Source organism: Hemicordylus capensis, chromosome 2 (assembly GCF_027244095.1).
Source record: "Hemicordylus capensis ecotype Gifberg chromosome 2, rHemCap1.1.pri, whole genome shotgun sequence".
Taxonomy (NCBI): Eukaryota; Metazoa; Chordata; class Lepidosauria; order Squamata; family Cordylidae; genus Hemicordylus; species Hemicordylus capensis.
This window is the reverse complement of record NC_069658.1, coordinates 83,169,424-83,190,347: the sequence shown is the minus strand read 5'-3', so window position 1 is coordinate 83,190,347 and position 20,924 is coordinate 83,169,424.

The window sequence follows — 20,924 nt, the reverse complement described above, 5'->3', positions numbered from 1 at the left end:
TGATTACTCTTTTGCTTGAAATGTCAAATGTAAACAAATAAAAGGCCCTTTTTTCAATCATATGTTTTTGAGAATTGGAGCAGTGCATGACTCTCATCAAACAAAGCTCCTGGAGGAATTTTCTCTGCCATTCACAACTCCCATACAGAAATTGGAAATCTTTCCCAGTGCATGCTCTGGCCATTTTCTGACCACTTCTTGATCACATCAGAATTTGAATTTGGAAACGTGTCAAAGAAAGCAGCCCTTATTCTTAGGCATTCAGAGTCTTAATTTTAAAAAGCATGAAACTGCAGACTGAGCAAGATATATGTTGGCCTTGATCCCAAGACAATCACATGCAACAAGATACTTTACATAACTAGCAGCATGATTTCAGCATTACCATAATATGTATTCCCACATAGATGGGAAGGAGCAACTCATATCTAAACTATATATCACAGATGGAAGTGGCACTGGATACCTTGCATCAGTCATCATGGCATTGCCTATACATTACCTCAGTAATCCTTACATTATTTTTGTAAGGTAGACCACTATTATCATTACAGGTGGAGACACATAGCCCAAGAGAGAGGGTATTCACATAATGACTGGAAAGTGGGCTAAGGAAACTTAGCCCGCTTTCCAGTCATTGTGAGAACCAGCTGGCTCACAGGCAAGCCCGTTGGTTCCCTGGCGGCTAACCCGCCAAAGTAGCCCTCTCCTTAGCCCAGGTTAGCAGAGCGAGCACTCCACTAACCCGGGCTTCCTGATCATGTATTACTGTGGCACAGCTCCGTGCCACAGCAACACATGAGCAGCCTCCCAGACTTGGGGGTCTCTCCAGCATGCCCCACATGCTCGTGTGGGGCATCCTGGAACTTCTGGGGGCCACATGGCCTCTGATCCCCGCAGCCCCCTGCTGGCTCCATGACGGAGCCGGCAGCCATGTGGGTGGCCAATCCGGCCACCCAGGTCTGCAGTAGTGATCATCTGTGGGGAGAGCAGACTAAGCCCACTCTGGTGCCTTAAAAATTTAAACCCCTCCTCCCAGAACCACTATCTCATCCACACATTGAGACCCCTCAGCTCTGCGTGTCTTGCTGGCCCTTCGCATGGAAAAGGTAGCATTTCTGAGAATTCTACCTTGGGAGTCCTGGATTTCAGTCTGCTACCCAGCAGCCTAAATTTGGCTTTCAGGACCCCCCCAACTGCATTCCCTAACATTGTTGGTGCTGGCATCCACCATGACAGCTGCCTCCTCCCGAGTACTCTCTAGATGCCGTGTGACATCCGCAACCTTCACACTAGGCACATACCCATCTCTCTATAGCCCTAATGACTGAATCACACACTACTAGAAGGCTCCCACTCCCTGGAGGATTATCCCCTGTGAGAGAGGATATGGGCTCATTATTCATGGAAGGGGTCTCATCTAATTTCCCTCTTTCTCAGAATGATGTCCTCCTTCCCAGAGATCTTCATTCTCCCTGGCAGCAGAGGAGCCATCAGCCAGGGAGTGAGATGCCTCTATCATGTCCCTGGTCTCATCCATATACCTCTCTGAGTTTCTCCAGATTTGCCACCTTGGTTTCGAGGAAACAAACTTGTTCCCTGAGAGCCAGGAGTTCCTTGCACCAAGCACACATCCATTACCTCTGCCCATTGAGCAAATAGTTATACATGCAGCACACTGGGAAGTGCCCCCTCCCCTGCTGGCTTTCTATCTTCATAACTGGTTTTGTTGGCTGTTTAGAGTATTTGGAGATTGTTAATTTGAAAGTTATGCCTTAGCTGTAGTTGTAAACTATTCAACAGTTTAAAATTTCTTTCACAAGAATATGAAAGAGGGTGTAGTGCTTACCTTTTCTTCCCATGGTCTCTATAGGCATATCAAACCTGGTTCGATATGCCTACAGAGCTCTTCACTGTGATTCAGATATAACTACGTGCCAGAAGTGTTGCACATTACTAGTGGCCTGAGACAATTAATGGTAACATGCATCCCTGTCCAAACAGTGCTCTATGAATGGGGTTTTGCACCAAATGCCTTGAATTTGGATGCACATCATGATCTCTGCATGCACTTCCCAATCCAGCAAGGAGAAATAAAATGAACAGAACAGACATTCCTTCCACCCTATGGAGACTATCAGACCTCTTCCACCTATATTCAGTGCTTTGTGCCATTGGGCATTCTTTCTTTGCAAGCACAGTATAAGTTGAAAAAAGAGAGCTGTCAAAATTAAATCAGATACGAGATGCTGTCCAGTTTAAAAGGTTACTGCAGCAAATGGGCAATTAGTGCTTCCCACTGTAGTGACAGGTTCAGCTTTAGAAAGACCTTTCAGACATAATACAATGACTGAATAAACCATCTTTGTAATCCCATTTGTCACAAGCCCAGCAAAAGGTGTGTTTTACTAACTTAGTGGGATATGAATGCCTAGGAATGTAAAAAGAACCTTATATAATTTGTACAGCTCATTGAGATAAGCTGTATTCTAGGGATGTGCACAAAACTGATGTTGTGCTTTATTTTGAGCTCCAAACAAACCTCAGATGGCTGAAATGTTTTATCACATGCTTGCCCATTTCTTTTGTGGGTTGGTTGATAGATAGCACCTACCATGCCTTACAATGCAACCCACAGGGAGCAATGGGGTGTTTCATCACAGAAATCACCAAAAAATATTACACATACACACACACACCACTACCTCTGCCACCAACCATTTATCATCACAACACGATCTCACAGACAAAACAAACCACATCTCAAGGAGGACAGGCACTCAAGTTCTGCCTTGTCAATCTGCGATCCAGCAAAACCAGATAGTTATATCAGCAATAGCACAGCATATTATACATGGTGCCAAGAACCACAAAATCAAACCTTCCTTGATTCCTTCCTACTCTCCTGATATATCTTCTTCAAGAGAGGCACACTATAAGGGCTCTCTTTGCCTCCCAGTCCCTTTGAATACATTTTGAAGCTCTCTCCTTTTGTGTCCCCCCAGCCAATGGAGGCCCAATTGACCATGACAACACTTGATTTCTATTATAACAAGCTGTAACGATCAGGCAGTAACAGCCTTTCCTTTCCTGTAAAGAGTGAACCAGAAGTGAACCCTTTCCTAACTGACCGGCAGTGACCTCTGGGGATCAGCCACTCAGCACATGATGACTGGGACCTAGAGGGGCCTGGCACCAGGAAGTGAAGATAGCCTTTGTGCTCAGAAGGAGCCAGGAGAGTGATGAGAGAACATGAGGAACATACTTTGTGAGCACCAGCAATTAAGTCTGGCTGTCTCATGGCCAACAGCCAGCCTGGAGACTTCTCTCATGGAAGGACATCTGCAGATCCCTGAGAGTCAGGATTGCAGGCAACTTGAATTATTTCCTGGAGGTTGGGGTGAGTTCAAGGGAAAAGGAGGCCAAGGGCTTTGGATTTGGGGAAAGGTTTAGCCAGGGAACTGTGTGTTAGGTAGCCTGCATTAGATATTTTTTTGATTTTGTGTTTTTGTAAACCCCTGCAACTGGTTTATTTTGTTTTTATTTGTAACATAACAAATTGAAGCAGACTGAACCAATGCCCTTTTCCAACTAGGGCAATGTAAAAGTCTCAAGTACTGAGTATTTCTTTTTATATGTAACTCAAAGCTGAGAGGCCTCAGATGGAAGCAGTCTGTAGTATTTGAATAAAGTTTTTCTCTTTTTGTTCTTTGAATTTTACCTGGAATACAAAGGAAAAGAGGCTTTACTCTGGTGCAAACATGACTCAATGTTCAGCAACCTACCAGGTTTTCTCTCCACATGTAGGCTGCACATGGAAGGTTTTCTGTACTTTTCCATTTGATAAAATGAGAATCTCCCTGGACAATCACCCAAGGGGTTAAGCTCTGTAATTAGGGTGTGGTGGCAATGCATTTTCTACCAGTTTAAGTTTAAAGGAACAGCCTTTGTTGAGCAAACATGGAGGGAATGAATCAGCATTTTTCTTTCCCCAACATAGGTTTACTCTGAGACAAAAGCTGGGCTTAAATCTGTTATTCACCACACAAGCCAACTAAGAAGCATGGAAATTGCAAGCCAATAGCAAACCAGTGCCAAAAAAACTGATCAGCAAGGGAAAAACAGGCCTCCAAAATGGAGCTCAAAACATTTTGTCTTTAAATGGTCATTTTGTTCTGAGCTTGAAAAAGACTCTCTATTTAAAGGGCTTTCCCCCCTAGCTTGAAACATTCTAAACAGCTCATTTTGAGTTGAAACATCTTGACATCCCTACTGTTTTGCACATCCCTACTGTATTCTATATTCTGCTAATTGCAAATCCAAATTATTTCAAATCTGTGTACTGCCATTTCCTATTGATTTTAGCAAGTGATATTTGTGGAACCAGTGATTTCCTGTTTCTATTAGGATTATATGTTCTTTAAAATAAAAAAATAAAAAAATCTGAATATTGAAATTTCAGCTGTTCTGTGATGTGGAGTAGTCCCCTTGCTAGGAAAGATATGAGGTGTGAATTGAGTTAACTGGGTCACCATATATTGGATATGAGTTAGCCTCTGCAGTAGGATTTTCTGAATGTATAAACTCCATCCCTAAAAGTACTTACAGAATGGAAAGAGAAACTGGACAGGCCGCTTTCCTGTTACCTTCACTGCTGGCAGCAAGGGCGTATCTTCTGTGGCCTACATTTTAAAGCGACTCCCCCCCCCCTTAATTCCACTGAATCCTGGAAATGAAGCAGGTGCTCCTGGGAACTACAGTCTTTACTGAGGCTGCAGTCATTGCTCAAGATAATGTTCAACACATTATAGTGAATAGGGACTGGTGAATGGGGGAATTTAAGCCTAGCCTTTGTCTCAGAGCAAGTCCACAAGGGGAAAGAAAAATGCTGATTCATTCCTTCCATGTCTGTTCAACAAAGGCTTTAAACTGAACCTTTAAAAACTTAACCGTTCCTTGGTAATCGATCCCACCATGCCCTAATTACAGAGTTTAACTCCTCCCTGGATTTGGGTGAGTGTCCAGGGAGGCTCCCTTTCTTTTACCAAATGGAAAATTTATATAAAAACCTCCTGCATGCAGCCTACATGTGGAAAGAAAACTTGGTAGGTTGCAGAACGATTAACCTTGATGCATTTTTGCACCAGAGTAAAACCCTTTCCCCCCCTGAGTTAAAAATCCACTCAAAGGTAGGTGAAATAACAAAGAACAAACAGAGAAAACTTTATTTTTTCTTTTTAAAAAAGACTACAGACTGTTCCAGTCGGAGGCTCTAGCAGCTTCAGTTACAGGTAACAGCAAACATCCAGTACTTTACAAGATTACTTCCAAAAAGAGCATTCCAGAATGAGATAGTTGGAGTGGTACACTTTAAAATCTTGGTTACCCAATTGCAAAAATAATTCAAAAAGCACCTGCAGTTGCCAGGAACCATTAAAAGCACCTTTATAGGGTACAGAGATGTCTACAGAGCCCTGGGTGGATAAAAGGGCTCAGTCCAGGGTTTCTGAGAAGGTTACATTACAAAATAAAATACAATAGACCAGTTGTAAGGATCTGTGAAGCACTAAAATAAAGAAATCTGATGCCAGCTACCTAACACACAGTCCCCTGGCTAAACCCTTCTTTGAAGCCAAGCCCTGGCTTCTTCCCTGAATTCACCAAAACCATGGTAGAGAATTCAAGCCCCTGCAGAGTTCCTGGTTGCTGCCATGGCTTGGCCAGCCAACCTGTTTCTTCCAATGCCTGACTCCAACTGCACAAGAACAAAGGACCCCTTCATTTCCTGCCACCAGGTCCTCTAAGTCCCAGTCACTGTGTGCTGAATGGCTGATCCCTAAAGGTCACTGCCTAACAGACAGGATAGGGTTCCCTTCCGGTTCACTCTTTGGGGTAAGGGAGGGGCCTATTGCTATACATATATATTTCTTTATTGCAGTGAATTTAGATTTTTGAAAATTGTGTGCATGCCTGTGAAAATATTGTCTGTCACTTTTTATAGCTCTTTAATATAATTTTTAAACATAGGCTTTCTTTTTAATATCTATATAATTTTTTTTGTTATGTGACATTAGTGACTTATAACACTCCTGGCACATAAAAGAACATGCTGCTGAGGACTTCTCAAAAGACAAGAGTAGCACATGTGACAGCCAGAGCTCTGTGTAGATCAGGGGTGGGGAAGCTTGACCCTCCTGCAGATGTTGAACTACAATTCCCATCATCCCCAGGCTGGGGATGGTGGGAGTTGTAGCTCAAAAACAGCTGTAGGGCCAAGCTTCCCCACCCCTGGTCTAGATAGTAAATGATTCCAGTTTCAATACAAATTCCAACAGGAGATTGTATGGGGCATCTATATGATATTTTAAAAGATCTTATAATTTCTTTGCATCCTCTTCTGCCCATCTGATTACACACCATGAAAAAGCCTTGTCTTATTCTGGGCAAAATAAAAGTGGTTGAAGACAGTTGAATTTTATTTAGTTTGTTAGTTTCTGTCCAGTTTCCTATTCTATCAAAACCATTTTGAATGTTATTGATGTCTTCCAAGGAGTTACGTATCTCTCCTATTTTGTGTCAGGATTCCTTCCACATGCCCAGTGGACCTCTGTGTGGCCTAGGTCATGACTTGACCATGCAGAGATCAATTGGGCATGTATGGCAGCCTCCAAAATGGCCAACACCACTGCAGGCAGGCCCGTAAGCTCAAAAACAGCCCGAAACAGGCAGCAAACTGCCCATAAAGAGCAAAAAATGACTGGGGGTGGTGGGGAGAGGGAGGATATCAGGAGACACCCTCCACAGCTGCAAAAGCACCCCCGGAGCCTGGCAATGTCAGTAAGTCCACCTTTAAAAAAACTTGTTTTTAAAAAACTGAACTTGCCCTGGAGCGGCCCAACAGGTTCGGCTCTACTTTGAGTCAAACCGGGCCTGGTTTGGCTTGAGAGCAAGCCCTCCAGCCAGGCCAGTTTGATGTAGGACTGGCTTGAAGTTGAGCTGCTTTGCACATCCTTACTAAACCATTGATAAAAATGGTGCATCAGGATAGAGCCCTCCAGCTCTCTGCTCAGTTGAAATAGTTTCCTAGCCCAGTATGAATCTGCTTGAAAGTGTCCAGCCCACATATGACCTTTTGCTATTATCTTTTGTTAACCAAAATGTCATGGGAAACTTTGTCAGGTAATTTGCGGAAATCAGGGTAAATTATATCCACAGCATTTCCAAATTCCACTAAGCTAGTAACCTGGTTTAAAATGTCTAGCAGGGTTTACTTCCATGTTTATTTCTACTAGTTATTACATTGATATCAAAGTGCTTCCAGACTGATTGCTTTATACTCTTTCCTAGAATCTTTCCCAGTGTTGAAGGCCTGTAGTTTCCAGGATAACCCTTTCCCCTTGTTTTTAAGTTCAGGATAAATGTCTTCAGTCTTGTGGCATTTCACCTATTCTCTGAATCCAACCAGAGTAAATATGTCATCAGGAGCAAGGGGACGCGGTTCATGGTTATACATGGAAGTGTATTTCATGACTGAATTTCTTCCTTCTCAAAGATGAATTCTGTTACAAATAAAAATTATGACAATGTGCTTATTTTTGCACATTTTGTTCTTCTGTCTTTCCCCAGGACTAGAAGGTTACTATGAATATATGGCACAGTCCCCAGGAGTCATACAATAGCCCAGGCCTGCTCAACTTCAGCCCTCTTGCAGATGTTGGCTAACCACTCCCATAACCCCTAGCTATTGGCCATTTTGGCTGGGAATTAGGGGGACTGTAGTCCAAAAACAGCTGACAGGCCAGAGTTGAGCAGGCATGCAATAGTCTTTCCCTCTTACTTCTGAAGATATTCAGAGATTCTACTAGACATTGAGGATACACTTTTAACATCATAGGCATTGAAGGCTCTTATCAAATGTAAGGCAATTTAAGGTGGATCTTCAGGTGCACCACAATGAAGTGAGAATGATGTGGTAAAATTGACTGCACTTTATACTATACCCCTTTTGAACCTTCCCCTGTGTCATGCTCCCTACAAACAGCAAATTAGCACATAGAGGAGAAATGCTTGAGTCCAGCCCTTGTCCAGTTGTGCTGGTATTCTATTTGCAACAAAAAGGAATCTAGCTTCAATGCTTGAATGGTGCAATTGTGAAAGACACACAACTTTGATGTACCTGGGTGACCTACTGGCCAACACTGGGGTTCCCAACTGTAGTGCCCAGATGTGGTGGAACTACAACTCCCACCATCCCTAGCTACAATGGTCAAAGTTCAAACAATATCTGGGATTGAAGGTTGCGAACCCCTGGCCTAACCTAAAGAAGGCATAATTGGCTTCTGTTGCCAAAAGTAGTATTTTCTTGTCAACCATCAGTTTGACAGCACCACATTAGTATCACTCTGTCAACAGAAAGTAAGTTTAAAAGTGCATAATTACTGTTTAATGTTTAATATTTACCTAGTGCTTTCCAAATCTCAGAGCACGCATAGGAGGGGAAAAAATTACAAAATAATACATCAAAGGGGAAATGAACACACAAGGCCCAATATAATGTGGGCCATCTTAATACTTCAGGAGAAATTGAACAGCTGCAAGATCTACATACAGTATCTATAGTAAATATGGAACCTCATTGCTCTAATGCAATAGGGCATACACTGAATATGAAACATTGTCTAAAACTAAATTGCATTCATCTTTCTAAGCAAATAAAGGCAGCTGGCTCTTTCAAAGAGAACGATCAATACTGGTAGATCTCCCCCTTTCTAGCCCCAGGCATGAGTCAACAATGAGACAAATTATCAGCCTTAGAAGGAAAATACTTAATTCATTTGGCATCCAATATAAATAGTTACCGGCAAACATGCCATGTTAAAGTATGGTACGTAATACTTTCAAAGAAAATAGAAAAAAAGGGGAATGGCAATTTTAAAACTAACATACAGCCCCTATTATATACAATGTAAATTTAGGAAAATAAACTAGAAGATCAATGCTGCAAGAGTAAGAGTGTTTAAAAAGGAAATTGTAGCTGGAAATGATGGGAGTTGTAGTTCAGCAACATCTGGAGGAACCCAGGTTGGGAACCACTGGTCTAATCCATACCCATCCAGGAACAGATGGGCATCAGTCTACTCATATTTGTGAGTAGGAATTAGTCTTTGCTAGCAACTCCATATAGTATTTTGAATGATAATAAATTTCTACTACATTGGGAGTGTTTCCTGGCAACATCTTTAGGCTCGGAGCAACACAAGTAGTCTGGGACTTTGATAGTGCATAGAAGGCCCTAGAGCTATAAGATTACACAGAGTAGCTCAGCAAAGGTTAACTTTGCCTAGGATTCCATTTCTAAGAGTAGCCAAAGGTGATACCGGGGGGTGGGGGAGATGAATAAGAGCTCATGATTAAATGTCCAGGTAGAAAGCAAATATAATTTGACCTTTGTTCATTTATCAAAACTTGACTGTGTATATTTATATCTCTTGGGTCATATCCTTCATCTTGTTTCTTGTTGGTAAAGAAGTGTTTGAAATATTTTTCAATATAGATCAGCAGGCCCCTGCATGGTATGTTCCCCACAGTGCAGGGCCAAGCAACAACCCCAGACTGCGCAGCCCAAGGGTTTGCAAAATCTGAAGCCGGTTCATGGCGAATTGTCATCCCTGGGCCGCACAAACCACAAGGGAGTGATTGACCAATCCCCATTCAACCATCCAAGGGTGCTCACCAATGTTAAAGCCCACTATTTACCACCCCAACCCGCACTGTCCCTGCCAACCATTACCTAACTAACTAACAACTTCCACTAATGGAACAGAAAGAGTAGGCAAAAACAAAAACAAAAACCAACCCAACCAAAGCCAATCTATTGGGAGCAAAAAAATCCCACTTGGCCCCCCAAAGGGCAACCAGCCGCTAGGCCCGCTCTGCTACAGGGAGGGGAGGGTGGGAAAACCTCACGCCTGACTGAAGTTCTGGGGCGGGGAGATGCCGAAACGGCCGCCAAACCCTGCCTCCAAGGCCCGAGAGCCAATCGGAGTCTTCCTGGGCCTCGTGCAGGGCTGGGACAAATCGCCTTCCCACCTGCACGATGCTGGGGGAGGGGCATTTTGCTAATAATAATTAAACAAAACAATTAATACTATTTACTTTACTGGAACACATGATTATTTGTGCAACGCATTTTGTACCAAGAATAAAAGGCCTCTTCTGGTAGAAGAAGTGAGCATCGGTTCCGTTCACACATGCATGGACAGGACTTGGTTTCTCAACTTTTCATAAGTCACAACTAAATGCATGAGTTAACTCCACTAGTTTTAAAATCTGGCACACAACTGAAAATATGTGGCAGCAATATGGATGGTACAACCATGTGACTTGTGCTTCTTGAGAGCTTATTTCCTCCTTCATTTTGCTAAGCTGAATGAAAGAGTAAAAAACAACAACAAGCAGAATAGAATAATGCAGTTCTGAGTACCAGTAGCAGCTGGTTAGGGCAGTGCCGGGGAAGGTGGTGGAGGTGTGGAGAGGAGAGGAGAGGTGTGGAGAGGAGAGCTGGTCTTGTGGTAGCAAGCATGACTTGTCCCCATAGCTAAGCAGAGTCTGCCCTGGTTGCATCTGAATGGGAGACTTGATGTGTGAGCACTGTAAGATATTCCCCTGAGGGGATGGAGCCACTCTGGGAAGAGCAGAAGGTTCCAAGTTTCCTCCCTGGCTTCTCCAAGATAGGGCTGAGAGAGATTCCTGCCTGCAACCTTGGAGAAGCTGCTGCCAGTCTGTGAAGACAATACTGAGCTAGATAGACCAATGGTCTCCCTCAGTATATGGCAGTTTCCTATGTTCCTATGTGCTGAGAGTCACCTTTAAGGATTAATAAGCAGATGCTTACCAGCATTTAGGCAGGACCTGCAAACTGCTGCTCTCCACCCCCAATCCCCCCCCGGGGGTGGTGGCGCTCCACCTGGCATCCGGTGGGGCAGTGGCATGGCCCTAGCCTCTGTGCAGGCGTGGAGGCTCTGTGCGCACACACAGAGACCAGGGCCCCACCGCTGACCCACTGGATGCCAGGCAGAGTGCCACAACCCCACAAAGGATTATGGGAAGAGTGAAGCAGCTGCCTATACGCTGGTAAGCACCTGCGTAACAATCCTTAAAGGTGCCCCTCACCGGCTTCTGCTGCTGAGTACACTTATCATTACATTATGCTAAACTATGCAGGAACCCAATGACCATTTTCTAGGCTGAAGGACACTTTCTCCTTTGTCCTTATAGTTCGATTGCTCTTTATCCTAAAAAAGAAATGATCTGTCTGACTCATAGTGTATGTAAGGGTTTCAGCATTCATAAGACTGGGACCCGGAAAAGCATTACTCTGCTACTATAGAAGTGGAGATCATATGTACAAAAAAGAACAAGCATTTGCTCAAAGAAAAACAAAATTGCTGAGAGATACTGCTTTCCCCCACCACCACAGACAGTGTCTACTATCTAGGCAAAGAGACATCTTTCAAAGTGGTGATTCTCTTATATTTAGCAGAGAGAAAACAACTGCCCCTATTCATCCCCAGTGCAGCATTCTTCCTGTGACTGTTGCTGGTGTCTGTTGTATTTTTTCTTTGACTGTGAGTCCTTTGGGAACAGGGAACCTCATTAATATTATGCTATGTAAACTGCTTTTAGAACATATTTGCTGAAAAGCAGTCTATATAGTGTGTGGATAGACCTCTGCATCAGAACACCCAGTTTCAATGAATCTATACTAGCATGTCCCAGTGCTCCCACTATGGCACTCCCCATGCAGTACCTATCGGCCATGGTGTGTGTGTGGGGGTTCATATGAACTGGAGGCTGCAGGGCTAGCTGGGGAAGTCCTGTAGGAATGCTGGGGAGACCTGAAAGGGCATCTGGGAAATGTAGTCCCATACCAGAGCTTTTCTCATAGACCACCCGCTTCTGTCCTCATACTGCTGTGCAATACCATCACCATCTAGCATTATTATTTATCGTTTTGTGATAAGCTGCCAAGAGCAGTAGTGAGCTGAAGCGGGTGGGATAGAAATATTTTAAATAAATGATGTTGTTCATGTTCAATTTATGATGCTGGCTGGGATCTTCTGAGTGCTGGCCCCAGTAGTGTGGAATAGATTTCTTAATCAACTCCACCAACGCCTGACAAGAAGGCATCTTCTGTCAAACTTTTAAGAATGTTCTCTAATATAATCTGCCACTCATTGTTTAATTGGCTTTTCACTTGGTTGAATAGCTTTTTGTATTGCTTGTTAATGCATTAAGATTGGTTATAACTTTATTCCAGCCTGTTTACTTTTGCCAAAACAGTTTACAAGTGAGATAAGGGGTTGTCTCAAAATTCACTATCTTTTCACAAAAGGAAGATTGGTAGAGTCTTACTTCTGATATTCCCCATGATATAAGGATCACAATGCTGTTCTTAGCTCAGCACCACTGTTTCCTCTAACAGGGATCTTCAAGTGTTGTTTACTACAACTCCCAGCATCCCCATCTGCAGTGGCCTTTGGCTGGGGATTCTGGGAATTGTAGTCAACAACATCTGGGAATCCCTGTTAGAGGGAACACTGCTCAGCACCTAGTGTGGTTGGCAGGGTTGGACGGTGTTGGGGGCAACTCAGAAGTATGTGGAATTCAGGCCAGTGTCTGAATTCATTTTATATTAAGAGTTCAATTAAATGCCTGAACTTAAGGTGAACTGACACCCAGATCTCATGCCTGCCTCATGTACTGCTCTGTGAAGGAAGAGGTGACCCAGCATTGTATTGTGAAATGGGTACTCAAAGAAGCACAAAAGCCAGGCCAGAACAATCCAAATGTTAAAATCTAACCCATTATCAGATAATGTCTGTGGGAGAGGCCAGGGGCTGATCTCCCCTTTCCTGTTGCAAGAAGTCTATGTTAATCTTTGTCAATGATTGCTCTGCTATACTCAATTGCTCTCTATAGAAATTCAACATAGGTGAATACACACAAAGAAAACACCTATAGACTTTAATTCTTACTTTACTAACACCTTAACACCTCATGGGATGAGACTGGCAAATCTGGGACAAGAGAAGATTCCCATTTGCAGCTCAGAGATTTGCTTTGGGCAATGTCCCCTCCTCGAGATAGCAGCTAACAGAAGATGAGATTAAGATCTCCCTGGACTGGGCTAATATGCTGAATAATTAAAAGACATTATCCAGAAGGTAACAGCATTGTCACCTTCTGGGGACCCAAGAAGGGTCAGGAGATTTCAAATAGACTCTATGGGGATCAAAGGGAAATACAACTATGAAGAATGAGGCTTACTGGACAGAGAGCAAGCAATCTTGTGCCTTCAAGCAAGATCTGCTCATGAGCAATCCAAGGGTTTGCTGCCCAAGCCGCGGGGCTAGAGGCAGGAACTCTTTCCATGGGAGAAGGGACTGTTTGTGACTTCTGCTGCACAGTGAGAAGTCAAGACTCCCCAGCCATGAAACTCCCTAGCAATCTGGCCTAACAAGCATACTTGCTCAAGAGCCATCCCAGAGTTTGTTGCTAAGCCGCAGGGCAACAAGCAGGAACTCTGTCCATGGACAGGAACTTTGTGACTTCTGCTGCACAGTGAGAAGGCAAGACTTCCCCAACCATAGTGCTCTGACTCTCAGCCTTGCTCTGAGCAAACTGCATGCTTGATGATCACTCTCAAGGGTGTAACGAGGCTGGAGTGGGCCCAGAGACAAAATTTTAAAATGGGCCCCTCGCTGATACACACACACTCACTTCACATGTGACTTTCCTCTGGGGGCCCCTCGAGGCGTGGGGGCCCCCAGGCAGCTGCCTCCCCTTGCCTAATAGTAGTTATGCCCCTGATCTCTCTAAAGGCTCCTGTCCCCAGCCACAGCCTTGCTCCTTCAGCTGAAAGATCCACCACTCTCAAGCCTCTGATCCGGGTAATATGCTGCCTTCACAAGCCTTGGATCCCTCTTCCCCCCTTCCTACTAATCACTGCTACCCCCTTCCTAAGGCCCCCCCTCCTTCCTCCTTCTTTCTCTGCTTCTCTCTAAATGTTTTATTTAGGATTTGTTAGATTATTAGATGGCTGTAATTACTGATTGCACACACATATGTTAGTTAGGCACATTACACTACACTTTGAATCGGAAACATGTTTTTAATGTGGATTATTTTATCCTGATGAGCAACTTTTTATAATAAAGCCAATTGAACTTTCTGAGTGTGTGTCTCTCTATCTCTGTTTGCGTGCCCAGATCCTACATGGTCACCATCTCCAAGAACCAATTCAGTTTGTGTATGATGTGACTTTCCCTCTTTCCCTCTGAGCATGTACAGAGTGCAAAACCAGGTGTAGTTCACAACAATGGCTTCATGGAAGGGGAGGCATCACAGGGATGCCAGACAATTAGGGTAGCCCCGAGAGTGCCCCTCTAGCTATATTACTTTGGAGAGCTATACAGCCCGAGACTGCAGGATCATAGTCCCTATGGTGAACTTTTCACCTTCCTGGGTTGGGAAAGACCCACAGATGGTCGCTAAGCATGAGCAAAGTATGGGGCAACATGTCCCAAGGTCAGTGAAGACTGAATGGGATGACCCCACCCCTCTCTTTGAGAGAGAAGGCAGTAGCTGGTGAGCAAACCCCATTTCAAAAGGAGAATCAATCAGAGAAGGAATCCTCCCTTTCACGAGAGTGGAACACTTCTCAAGAGGCACACAGATAAGTGGTGCATCCCTAACCCATTCTGAATTAACAACTTAGCTGGCAAGTACTCAGGGAAATGAGCGCATCAACTGGAGATGTGTAATCTTGGACACCTGGAGGGCATCCTGTTCTTGAGACAGTCATTCCAGAAGTTCTGTTCAATACATACTGCACATCTACACAACTTTTATTTATTTATTTAACATATTTTTATACTGCCCAAAACTTACGCCTCTGGGCGGTTTACAACCACCCAGAGACGTAAGTTCTTGATCACAGACGGAAATAAGATTCAGTAAATCATCAGCTTCTAGGTCATGTTGGCGTCTTTAGCACTTTCCATTCTCTTTTCACTGCAGAGGCTATTTGCATATCCAAGTCCTCTGCATAAAATGACTGAGTGTCAAAGTCAAGTATATAGGAGGCTAACCCCAAAGGGAGGCAAGATAAGCTGTTCAGTCTGCTGTGATCTGTCATTTTGATCTGAAGCATTGAAGCATAATCAGTTTATTTCTATAGAAATTCTCTCAACCTATCCCAAAGAATATCTACTATAGAAGTCCCCTCCTTGTATTTCATACAGTCAGGGATCAGGATCCTGCAATGCTTATAGAAGCAACAGCCCCACATTAAGCAAACCAGTCAAATTAACTGCGGCAAAATCTAGAAATTCTTTCTCTCTGATTTTGATACAGAAGTTGCAGTTGCATACATTACATTCACAGAAAGAAGATATATCTCAGCTTGCTACTTCGCTGTTTATATAGTGACTATATACATGTTATAAATGAACAGGATAATAATATTTAAAATGAATAGAGCCATTAAGTATTTGAATTCATTGTGCGTAGACTCCTAGCCCTACATGATAGATAAAACAACATATTGAGGCTATTCTCATGACTGCTGGAAAGCAGTGGCTAGCCCGCCTAAACACCTCTCCCCTAATAAAGGTTAGCAGAACAAGTGCTCCACTAACCCCATTTTAGTGATTGTGTGCTGCCGCAGCATGGCTCCACACTGCAGTGACACATGAGTAGACCCCTGACTGGGAGGCTACAACAAGCCTCCCAGTGTTGTGGATCACCCCCAAATGCCCCACACACTCATGCAAGTAATGCTGGGACTTCCAGGGGCCAGGCTGTCCCTGATCCCCACCATCCCAACTGGCTTCATGATGGAGCTGGTAATCGTGTGAGTGGCTCATCCGGCTGCCTGTCGTAAATCTGTTAGCTTGGCTCACCCAACAGGATTTACAACCCCCTTCAGCACTCCCCCTGTGAGTTAACAGAAAGTAGCAGCGAAGCTACACAAAGAAAAAAGGCTCACAAAGAAAGTAGTAAATGAATTAAGTCCCCCTGAACTGAACTAGGTACCCCGCTCTAACAATAACTGAGTGATAACTGAAAAGAAAACACAGAGGGAAGAATGAAAAGAGCGAAGGACACCAGAAACAAGGAATTAACAGAACAAAGCAGGAAAGCACAAACAAGGGCAAACTGGAATTTAGAAAAGTTAGGAATTCAGGATAGCACATGGACTGCAGTCAGCGATGTTGCTTACAGCATCTGAGCAATTGACAGACTGCTAAATATATATGGTTCAAGAGAACCAGCAGTCAATCAGGCTTCCCTGAGTCAGCACTTCTACTTCCTCTCTTGTTATCTCCTGCACCTGCATGACTCCCACTGAGCTTGCCTCTTGAGACGTCTTCTCAAGACAGGTGAAATCCCAGGCTCCTCCCCATCAGAAATCATGTCTGGCAGCTGTTGCGAATCCTCAGCTCCAGAGTCTGGTTTCCCTGACAAATCCTGTTGCTGTGCCTCTGAGCCCTCACTAGCAGGCAAATCCTCCCATTCCTGCTCTGACTCTTCTGAGTCAGAAATCTGAGCCATGACACTGCCCAGGAAGGGCGGAGTGCTCGTGTGCAGGGAGAGAAGGCCAAGTCCACTCTCCCCGCCAATCCCGCCTTGGCTCTCCACACTGCTTGTGTGGAGAGCCTCATAATTAGTATGCCTTGATGAACCCCTTTAGTTGGGAATCTAATGCCAATGTGTTGAAAGGGAATATCACAGAGATACTTAAATTAGTTCAGTCATAATTCAGGGCTGCTCAACTTCAGCCCTCTTACAAGTGTTGGCCTAATTGATTGATTGATTTAAGTGCCGTCAAGTCAGTGTTGACTCTTAGTGACCACATAGATAGATTCTCTCCAGGATGATCTGGCTTAAACTTGGCCTTTAAGGTCTCTCAGTGGTGAATTCATTGCTGTTGTAATTGAGTCTATCCACCTTGTTGCTGGTCTTCTTCTTTCCTTCAACTTTCCCCACATTATGGACTTCTCAAGGGAGCTGGATCTTCGCATAATGTGTCCGAAGTATGATAGTTTGAACCTGGTCATTTGTGCCTTGAGTGAAAATTCTGGATTGATTTGTTCTATGATCAATTTGTTTGTTTTCCTGGCTGTCCATGGTATCCTCAAAAGTCTTTGAGTACCAAAAGCACCCAAGTTCAAAAGAATCAGTGTTGGCCTACAGTTCCCATAATCCCTGGTTATTCACCACTGTGCCTGGGGATTATGGGAGTTGTAGTCCAAAAACAGCTGGGGAGCCAAAGTTGAGCTGGCCTGGGTCATATCAATTTCTCTCTCTCTCAAAAAAGCATGCATTTTGCATTCTTTCTGCTAAAGCCAGCATTCTGTCAGCATTCACAAACAGCATTCACATTCTGTCAGCATTCACAAACCTGTAAATACAACATTCCTCACACAGTGCAAGTATTTTATATAAGAGGATATAGGATAGATAGCATTCATAACACACATTTTACTAAATTGATCTTGTCTTTAGTAATAAAAACGTCTGGAGTAGATGTTGACAAGTAGAAATTATATTAAAAAGTTTGCATGGATCCAACATATTACATTTTACCAATCAAATTTCACTCAAATTCAACTGACTGGGAATCGCATTCAAAAGTTTATTTCTGTTACTTAAAATAGCTGTAAAACAGTTTAAGATGGGCTTCCTTCCATTTCAGTCAGAGTACCTTTGGTATTTTAACAAGGAAATACGTTGTTTTAAGAGCAGCTGGCCAGAGTATGGAGAATGTTGTAAAAGCAGCTGGAAGTCCTGAGTTCACATACAGCTCCCAACTAGGGTAAAGTTATTTATTTATGAAAACATGTGTGTGTTTCCTTTCTGGGAGCATGAATGGCATTTGTGGCAATTAGCAACATCTCATTAAGACAAACTTAAAACAATTACAAAGTAAAATATCAATTGGCAGAAAAGCTAGCAGATCATTAAGATGCAGATAAAACACTTCAGCACAAATGAATAGTTCCAACAGAGTAGGAGGACGTTTGGTAGCTTAAACTAAACACCAAAGGCCCAGGTAAGTAGGAGAACACCTGGCAACTAAAAGAAAAAAGAAAAGGCACCAGTTCTTTCAGGAGAGAGTTGGAGTCCCACAGACAAGAAACAAATACAGACAAGCTTGTCTCTAGTAGCCAATTTCCAAACACCATAGCTGATAGCACCTGAAAGAGGGCCTCATCAGATGATGATTTCAGTTCCTCGTCAATTTACACAGATCACTCTTCAGGTACCTTGGTTATATAAGAACATAAGAACATAATCGAAAAATGAAGATATGTCACAGAATTTTTTAATTTCTAAAGTTCATTATCCATTGTGTGCAAGAATAAAAACATATATCAAACATTAATTCCTGATCAGTTTAAGTGAGCCTATGCTAAGGGTACAGGAGCACAGACTGTCACATATAAACAATACGTAACTGAATGTATTCATATTACTATGAAAATCTAGAGGTATGTTGTGTCTAAAGGAATTTCTGGGCTCAATTTAAAGTCATTTAGAACAGAGCTTAGCTGGGCATAAACAGAACAGAGCTTGACTGCATATAATCATAATTGTGGTATTAGTGTGCATTACCATGACAAATGAAAGTCAGGACTTCTGCCAACATTGTTGCATCAGTAGCTGTGAAGTACAGTGGATCAGAATTTCCTCTGAACACAGGATACACGACAGTAATTAGGACTGCTGGAGAGTTCCTGTTTAAAACACACACCTTCACATCATTTCAGATAATGTTTTGCTGAAGAACTTGCAAGATTGTGCTGTTTACTCTGTGCTACTACATACAGTGCATACAAATCATGTTGACAAACAAAACTAGATAGAGGTTCAAAGACAACTTACCTGTTTGAACCATCTGATCAAGGAGTCTTTCACTATCAAATTAAAGTGGCAGTTTCTGCAGAGGTTTCACTTCTGGCTTCTGTCAAAGTCTAGATTTTCGAGAGAAGCTAAGGAGAAAGTAGGAAGCCTAATATGTTACTCAATGTGTGTTGCTTTATCAGTCCCATAAAAGCTGTTCTCACAAGCATTCTGACCCAGGCTAGGGCAGCCCAGCCTGGGTTAGGTTGCTAGCGTGCAGCACCAGTAGATCTTGGCACTGCAGCAGCTTCTAACCCACCTTTTTGATCTGGTCTTTAGTCAGGGTTAAGGGCTCATTTGCACCCAATGGCTGGGATCATGTGTTTGCTTGGGCTGCTTGCCAAGAGAGAGGGGTACCTAGAGCACCCATCTGATGGGGGGAATCCTCCAATGCACCATGCTTGTCACACGGTGCATTGTGGGATTCCCAGAGTTGGGATATGCACATATTATGGCCCTTTTACAGGCCTCTGAACAGGTCCGAACACCAGGTGGTTCAGAGAGTTTGAAGGTGGGGGGGGGGACTTTAAGGGTGGGGGAGGGTGCACTCCTCCCCCCACCTCCATCTATCCCCTGCTGGCACTCACTGGAAAACCAGTCCAGCAGGGTGGCAGTGTACCTCCCTGCTGCCCTATCCGCTCCTCGGACCGGAAGTGACAGGAAATAGCACATGTGCGTCATGTTTGCTCGTGCACACATCAGGCATGTGTGTGACATTGTGTGCATATGCACGCGCTACTTCCGGTCACTTTTGGTCCACAGAGTGGATGGGGCATCAGGGAGGTGTGCTGCTGCCCCACCAGACTGGTTTTCCAGCAAGCGCCAGCAGGGGAAACACAGCTGGAGGTGGGGGATAAGTGCACTCTCCCCAGCCCTTAAAGTTATCCCACCCTTCGAACCGGCCCCCACTGGTTCCATGCACGTCCATATCCCAGAGGCCAGGAAGCATTGTCCCAGCCTTTAGAAAGTCACATGGTTCCCAGAAGAGCTGTTCGTGTGTGCAGCCAAGCCACACATCCAGGAGGTGGCGGAGAGGGCCAGGAGGTGACGGAGAGAGCCAGGAGGCAGCCTACCCCTGCCACCCTGCCTCCGGTTGTGTGAATAGCCTTATAGAAGGATATCTCATGCTATGAGGAAACACCAAATGGAGTCGTTCAGACAAGTTATGTAGTCTCTTTTTGTACTGTTACAGACCAGGCCTGACTGGTATACCAAATATGCTCATTAGCTAGTATATAAAATCAGGTCTGGCCCCAAGTTCTTTTATATGGTGACCCATGTGTGATCTGGGCGCAAGAGGAAAGGAGATCAAACCACTCCTGAAAGGGTTCAATGGGCTTTATTGAACATAAAAGGCTTAACAACAACCTAGCAAAGCAGAATTGCTAACAGTATTAAAACAGAACATCTAGCCAGTACCAATATTCCACCCAGTGTGCCTAACTAAATTTATGTGTGTGTAATTAAATCTTCCTAGAGTCTAGTACAGTTTAGATACAGGCGGAAAAAGAAAGGGGGGGGGAAGGCTGTGGGTTGATAAGGTTTTGGGGGAGATCAGAGATTAGTAGAAGGGAAAAGGGGAAGGAAGCAGGAGAAGGGGAAAAGATGAAGGGAATTCCCAAAGTTTGTAGCATATTACCAGGATCCAAGGCTGGAGGCTGGAGAGAATCACTTCAGCTGAAGCAGTGAGGCGCTGGCGGAGACAGGAGTTGTGCAGTTGCTTCAGATCATAGCTGAGAGCTCCATGGCTGGGGAGCCTTGACTTCTCACTGCGCAGTGAGAGTCATAGCCTCTGAGCATGGGCAGAGTTCCTGCTTAGCCCCTGCGGCTGTGCAGCAAACTCTGGGAAAGCGTGTGAGCAGACCTTGTTGTAAGCACAAGAATGCTAGCGTGTGAGCAGAATGCCCGTAGGCATAGAACTGCTAAACTGCCATGTCCAGAGACTCCTTCTTATA